The sequence below is a fragment of the Carica papaya genome, chromosome 8, assembly GCF_054855325.1.
Source record: "Carica papaya isolate Zhongbai chromosome 8, ASM5485532v1, whole genome shotgun sequence".
NCBI lineage: Eukaryota > Viridiplantae > Streptophyta > Magnoliopsida > Brassicales > Caricaceae > Carica > Carica papaya.
Window position 1 is genome coordinate 21,047,470 of NC_142316.1, and position 8,059 is coordinate 21,055,528.

At 36.5% G+C, this 8,059-nt stretch overlaps 1 pseudogene; it reads right to left on the reverse strand.

The window, feature by feature from the left end:
• Positions 1-392: 392 nt before the first annotated feature.
• Positions 393-5,003, reverse strand: LOC148251277 (uncharacterized; annotated as a pseudogene).
• Between the last annotated feature and the right edge of the window lie 3,056 nt (positions 5,004-8,059).

The following is an 8,059-nucleotide window of genomic DNA, read 5'->3' on the forward strand; positions in this document are numbered from 1 at the left end:
TTTACAAGTAGAATGCATCCCTATTTACAGGTCATAGGGAGCATGAAATTCAAAAGTAAATTACTTAAAATTAACTTTGGAAATAGAAACTAATAAAGAAAAATTCAAGACTAATTAATGACTTGGGATTCTAGTCTTCTTTGAATTCATTTTTCCAAGGCTGACTTCTTTTTACTCCATGCTGATTTTCCATCATCCAATAAAGAGTTTTAATGCTTTTGAAGACACCAATCTTGTTCATAAATGATCATATTTATTGATGTCCTTCAACTTCAAAGTCAAGCCATTATTGTTGACTAGAATTGATAAAAGAATGTAGTCTTGAACCAGCCATGCTTTTGCACTAATTTTAGGCCATGTTATGGGCCAAAATGATTGTCTTGATCAACCCATTATGATCCATTAGCCCTTATTGGCCCATGATCTGAAATGGTCATGAAATTCACAATTCTGGACTTTGCATTGTGGGCTTTAGAGAATTCTAGTGAAAGACTTGTGCTAATCAAATTCTTCAAGGCTTCTTGCATTTTCTTTCTTCTTGAACGTGTCATTGGACCAGCAATGTTGATCAAATTATCATCTTCACAAACTTGAGCTTCTTGATTAGCAACATTTGAGCTTTTGTGCATTTGATCGCTATTAGTTCCCTCCCCCTTAAAAAGATTCGACCTCGAATCGTGTCCTGCATCATTTTCAAATGGAGAGAGATCAGAAACATTGAAAGTATTACTAATTCCAAACTCACCGAGCAAGTCCAACTTGTAGGCATTATTGTTGATTCTTTGAAGGACTTGAAATGGACCATCTCCACGAGGGTGTAACTTTGTCTGTCTTTTGTTGGGAAATCTTTCCTTCCTCATATGAACCCAAACCCAATCTCCGGGTTCAAAGACAACTTCCTTTCGTCCACGATTGATCCTTGTAGCAACTAGCTCACTTTTGTGCTTCAAACGTTCCTGAACTTTTTTATGCAAGCTCTTGACTATCTCAGCCTTCTTAACCCCATCTAGATTCAAATATTCCTTTATGGGCAGAGGAGAAAGATCTAAAGGAGTTAGTGGATTAAAACCATAAACAATTGCAAAAGGAGATAAACCTGTGGATGAATGCATAGTTTAGTTATATGCAAATTCAGCAATTGGTACACAATCCTCCCAGCTCTTGAGATTCTTTTTGAGGATTGCCCTTAAGAGTGTACCAAGAGTTCAATTTGTCACCTCCGTTTGTCCATCTGTTTGAGGATGCCTTATGGTTGAAAACAGCAATTTGGTTCCCAATTTTTCCCAAAGTGTCTTCCAAAAGTAACTCAAGAATTTGACATCTCTATCGGACACTATGCTTCTAGGAACCCCATGTAGTCGAACCACTTCTCTAAAGAACAAATTGGCAACATGCTTTGCATCATCCAATTTCCTACAAGGAATAAAATGTGCCAGTTTAGAAAAATGATCAACCACAACAAAAATACTATCCATACCTCGTTGTGATCTAGGCAGCCCTAGAATGAAATCCATGGTGATTGAGGTATAGGTAGTGGAGTGTAAAGTCCGTGAGGAAGGGACTTGGATTTTGCTCGTTTGCACTCAACACATCCTCCACAAAGCTTTCCAATGTCTCTTTTCATGTGTGGCCAATAGAAATGTTCATTCAAGACATCAAGAGTTTTAGGAATTCCAAAATGTCCCATTAATCCACCACTATGTGTCTCTCGTACAAGTAACTCCCTTAAAGAGCAATGTGGAATACACAATCTGTTTTCTCTAAACAAGAAACCATTATTTTTGTAGAATTTGTTAAAAGCTCCATTTTCACATGTTTCAAAAATTTGAGAAAAATCAGAATCCTTAGCATACAATTCTTTAATGTATTCAAATCCCATGATTTTTGCATCTAAGGTAACAAGAAGTGTGTACCTTCGGGAGAGTGCATCAGCAACAACGTTTTCCTTACCCTTCTTGTACTTCACAACATAGGGAAAAGTCTCAATGAATGCTATCCACTTAGCATGCCTCTTATGCAAATTCTTTTGTCCCCTGAGATACTTGAGAGATTCATGGTCAGTGTGGATCACAAACTCTTTTGGCATGAGGTAATGCTGCCATGTTTCCCATGCCCTCACAACAGCATAAAGGTCCTTATCATAAGTTGGATAATTCAAATGAGCTCCTTTCAACTTTTCACTAAAGTAAGCAAGTGGTCGGCCTTCTTGAAGCAAAACAGCACCTATTCCAATTCCTGAAGCGTCACATTCAACTTCAAAAGTTTTAGAAAAATTAGGCAAAGCTAGAACAGTTGCATTAGTCAAATCATGTTTCAATTGATCAAAAGCTTTTTGTTGTGAATTACCCCATTCAAACTTTACATTCTTTTTTACCAACTCATTAAGAGGGGCTGCTTTTGTTGAAAAATCTTTAACAAACCTTCGATAAAAACTAGCAAGCCCATGGAAAGATCTTACCTCAGTCACACTTGTTGGAATTGGCCAGTCAAGAATAGCCTCAATCTTTGCTTCATCAACTCTCAAACCAGCACTTACCACATAGCCAAGGAAAATTACTTTTTCCAAACAAAAAGTACATTTCTTCAAATTAGCATACAACTTTTTTTCACGCAAAGTAGCAAGAACAAACTTAAGATGCTCAATATGATCACTCATATTCTTACTATAAATCAGAATATTATCAAAATGAACAACCACAAATTTTCCAATGAAACGCCTCAAAACATGATTCATCAATCTCATGAAAGTGCTGGGGGCATTAGTTAAACCAAAGGGCATAACAAGCCACTCATAAAGACCAAATTTTTGTTTTGAAGGCCGTCTTCCATTCATCACCTTCTTTTAATCTGATTTGATGATTTCCAGATTTTAAATCAATCTTTGTAAAAATACATGCACCATGTAACTCATCAAGCATATCATCTAATCTAGGAATTGGATGACGATACTTAATGGTGATTTTATTAACAGCCCTACAGTTAATGCACATGCGCCATGTACCATCTTTTTTTTGAACTAAAATCACAGGAACATCATAAGGACTTAGAGACTCACGGATTTGTCCTTTAGATAATAATTCATCAACCTGCCTTTGGAGTTCTTTTGTTTCCTCCGGATTTGCTCGATATGCTAAATTGTTTGGAATAGTTGCACTAGGCTGGAAATCAATTTGATGCTCAATACCTCGAATTGGAGGTAATCCATCGGGCACTTCATCAGGTAGCACATCTGCAAAATCATTCAAAACACCAACAATTTATGAAGGCAAATCATTAGGTAACTCATTAGTAACCAAACAAGTTCATCGGACAAAAGCATAATCACTGGTTTGTGAGAATTCATGGCCCTATCTACATCTCTCATGCTATCAAAGAAAGAACCTTTTTTCTCACTTGCTTTTGGCTTTTTCTCAACACACTCCTTATGCTTTTTCAGCTCACTTTCATATTCAAGCCTTTTTTCCCTCATTCTCATGTGATCTTTATGTACTTGCTGGGGTGTCAAAGGTAGAAGGGTATAAGCATTTTGTTTGTGAACAATTCGGTACTTGTTGGATCTGCCTTCATGATTGGCTTCACGATCAAACTCCCATGGCCGTCCAAGTAGAATATGACCTGCACTCATTGGTACTACATCACAACGAACTTCATCCTCATATTTACCAATGGAAAATTTTACCATAGCTTGCCGATTCACCCTTATTTCTCCACTATCATTGAGCCATTGCAAGTGGTATGGTGTAGGATGCTTGATCATTGGCAACTCTAGGTTGTCTACAAGATAAGTGCTTACACAATTAGTACAACTTCCACCATCAACTATAAGCATGCATACCTTATCTTGCATGGAATATGTTGTGCCTTTGGGCCTCTTTTTCTTGAACTTGCATATTCAAAGCCCTCATAGTAACAAGAACTTCATCACCACTGAAATCACATTGATCACCTTCATCTTCACATGAATTGGCTTCCTTTTCATCTTCCCCTTCACTTTGACTTACATAAGATCCATCATCAAGCATAACCATGGTTCTGGAATTAGGACATTGAGAAGTAATATGCCCCTTTCCCAAACATTTAAAACATGTGAGTTTAGAAATAGAAGAACTCTTACTTGAATCACCCTTTGAAAAACTCTTTGGCTCAAATTTCTTGGATTCTGCCTTCTTTATATCATCCTTTTTATTCACATTATTTCCTTTCCAAGATGATTAAGTAGAAGAAAACTTACTTGAACCACTCTTCCTCTTTATTTGCTTTTCTACCTTCTCAGCCATATGAAGCATTTCCTCCAAATCCATGTAGTGCTGCAATTCAACAACATCAGCAATCTACCTTTTCAAACCACCCAAGAAACGTGCCATAGTAGCCTCGGGATCTTCTTCGATATTGGCTCTGGTCATAGCCATGTCTAACTCTTGATAGTACTCCTCCACACTCCTTGATCCTTGAGTTATGCCTTACAACTTATTGAACAAGTCTCTATAGTAATGAAGGGGCACAAATCTCTTCTTCATTACTGCCTTCATGTCCTCCTAAGTGCCAATAGGTCGTTCCCTATTTTTCCTTCTAGAAACATTCAACTTATCCCACCAAGTTAGTGCATAACCTTGGAATTCAAGAGATGCAAGTTTTACCTTTTTTTCTTCCGAGTAGTTGTGGATTGAAAAGACTTTTTCCACCTTTGCTTCCCACTCCAAATATGATTCGGGATCATTTCTGCCTTGGAATGTAGGAATGGTCATTTTGATTCTTTTGAGATTGTCATCAACTCTACCTCTATTCCTTCTCCTCTTGCTTCCTTGGGATATTTCAGATTGAACCTCTTCATCAGATTCATGCCTACTTGCATTCCTTTGCAAATTTGCTTCGAGTTGATCCAGGCGCTCCATCACCGTCTCCATTGTTTGATTGAATTGTCTCAACAATTGTTGTCTCCAAGCCTTTTATTCAAAGCTTTCTTGTGGTGCCTCCATTTCTGTTGTATCCATAGGAAATGAAAAGTTTAAATCCTCACACCCTTGTTTCCCTTCCTAAAATGTCACTCCCCAAATGTAACTCTCGACTTAATATAGTGGGGGATAGATTCACTCGTTTCTTACCACTATTTTCCTTGTTGCAAGCCTTTAAGAATTTGTTCAAGTCTTACAAATGCTAAAACAACACTTACTAAGAAAAACAACTAGAACAAAGAAGGACAAAGTGAATAAGGAAAATCAAGAAGAATGAAAGAAAGAAAAAAAAAAGAAAGAAAGAAAGGAAGAACCGATTCAAAGGTGTTGAAAATTTTTGTAACTCTTTATTTTCCCAATGATGAAACCTTCAAAACAAATGATGTTAGTACTTCCAAAGATCAAAAGAATCAATATATTTTTTTTCACGACTACTTTTGATCAAATGAATCAAGAAAAACTTAGCTCTGATACCAAAAATGATAGCAACGGTTACCCATTGATTAAGATCGTTCCTTGATGATCTAGTTCAGCCAATCTTCAATCTTGGATGAACTCAACAACATTGAGCATATCAAACTCAACACCTTTGAATTACAGAAGAAAAAGAAGAAAAGGCCAAGGTGCCACAACTAGGAGGAAGAATCCTAGTTGATAAACCTAATAAGTTTTGCAAGCAACTTGCAAGGCCCAAACTACCTTAAAGAGACTAGCAAATTAAGGAAAACCCTTAACAAGCATGTAATTTCAATTTAATTTTTATAAGTAGAATGGATCCCTATTTATAGGTCATAGGGAGCATGAAATTCAAAAGTAAATTACTTAAAATTAACATTGGAAATAGAAACTAACAAAGAAAAATTCAAGACTAATTAATGACTTGGGATTCTAGTCTTCTTTGAATTCATTTTTCCAAGGCTGACTTCTTTTTACTCCGTGCTGATTTTCCATCATCCAATGAAGAGTTTTAATGGTTTTGAAGACATCAATCTTGTTCATAAATGATCAGATTTATTGATGTCCTTCAACTTCAAAGTCAAGCCATTATTGTTGACTAGAATTGATAAAAGAATGTAGTCTTGAACCAGCCATGCTTTTGCACTAATTTAGGCCATGTTATGGGCCAAAATGATTGTCTTGATCAACCCATTATGATCCATTAGCCCTTATTGGCCCATGATCTGAAATGGTCATGAAATTCACAATTCTGGACTTTGCATTGTGGGCTTTGGAGCATTCTAGTGAAAGACTTGTGCTAATCAAATTCTTCAAGGCTTCTTGCATTTTCTTTCTTCTTGAACATGTCATTGGACCAACAATGTTGATCAAATTATCATCTTCACAAACTTGAGCTTCCTGATTAGCAACATTTGAGCTTTTGTGCATTTGATCGCTATCAAGTCCTCTATTAAAACTTCACATCTTTTTTGGCAAGTTATGTTAATGGACTAGCTAGCTTCGAGAATCCTTCTACAAATCCCTCGAGAGCGGGAGAAAAATCCCCTGAGTAACACAAATTGACCTTTAGTTCTTGAAACACTTCCTGAGCCTGAGATCAATGGAGTTTGTGGGATAAAATTTAAAGAGGCATTAGATAAAATATCAAAAAAGAAATTTTTAAGAAAATAAAGACATGTGTAGAAGAACGATTGAGAGAAAAATGCAAGGAACTGAAACCTTAGCGCAATAGTTCCGTAGGAAGTGCTAAATAGACCCTTTTAGATTGATTTGTATCCTGAGAGTAAAATAATTGGAATTGGAGACTAACATTTGGCTGAGGACTAGCCATGATATTAAGGAAAAATTATGTGGAAAAAGAAAAATATTCATAGAAGAAACATTGGGAGAAATGAGGCAAAACCCAAGAGGCATGTGATAGTTGTGACAAATGGACCTCTTAAGCTTATTTGGGCAATAACTAGGACAAATGGACTTAGCTAAAGCCCAAACAACCATGTGATAGCTATTTGCTTGAAGAACACAAAAGGCATAATTTTTTTCAAAAAGTGTAAGAATTGAGTAAGTTATGTTGTCTTGAAGTAAGGGTATGGGCATGGGCCTAACTTTGTGTGCAGTTTATACTTAATGGGTGGGACTTAGGTGAACCTTAGATGGGCCAAATTTTGTTGTTTTGAGTTAAAATTTTGTCAATAAGTAGCTAAAACTGCGACAAATAAGTGAAGGTAAAATTGGCTGAAAACGCAAAAGAATCAAGGGAGTTATGGCTGTTGGAAGAAAAGGCTTGTGCATGGGGTGTGGTTTTGGGCCTTAAGGGTTTAGGTGTGCCTAAGGTAACACAAAATAGTTGGAATGGAGCCCAAATTTTTTATGGAAGCACCTCAATGGAGGATAACATGGCGGGAGGAGTCGGATAAATTTGGAAGCATCTAGAATGGGATATTAAAGTGACAAAAGTCCTACATCGTTTAGGAAGTTTAAAGTTACAAAGGTTCCACATCAATTAGGAAGTTAAAATGGTGAACCACATGCCCCACATCGAATAGGCAACCAACAACTTGGCTCCCCTCTCTTATAAATTGGGGATGATTGGAAGGGGGGAGAAGCATGGTGAGATAAAGAGGAGGAAAAGAAGAGAAGAAGAGTTGAGAAGCAAAAGGAAGCTCTAAAGGGTGGCTTCAAGTAAACATATTTCTCTCATTTTAATTTAGTTTTCCTTGAAACTTTGAGGACAATTTTCTAGTGATGTGATAGATGTTTTGAGGTTAGATATTGCTAAAAAAAATCATGGAACTCTGGTAAAGTTTCAGTTGAAAAATATCAAAAACTAAGTTGGAACTCTACCAAAATCAAGGTTGCGTATGATATAAGGTAAGGTTGTTCAAACCCTTTTTATAGATATATGATTTTTATACTAGGAAGGTAATTTTGAGTTAAAAATTATCAATGTGGGGAGACTCTACTGAAATTTCAATAGAAAATTAAGATAAACTAAGGGGAGACTCTACCCATTGGAAAATATAAAATTGTGGTTTTCATAAAGGGAGACTCTGCCAATGCCAATAGAGAAATTTAAAGGTTTTATAGGGAAAAACTCTACCGAATTGAGCAGAAGGATTAAAACTTGTGTAAGAGGGGACTCTGCTTAG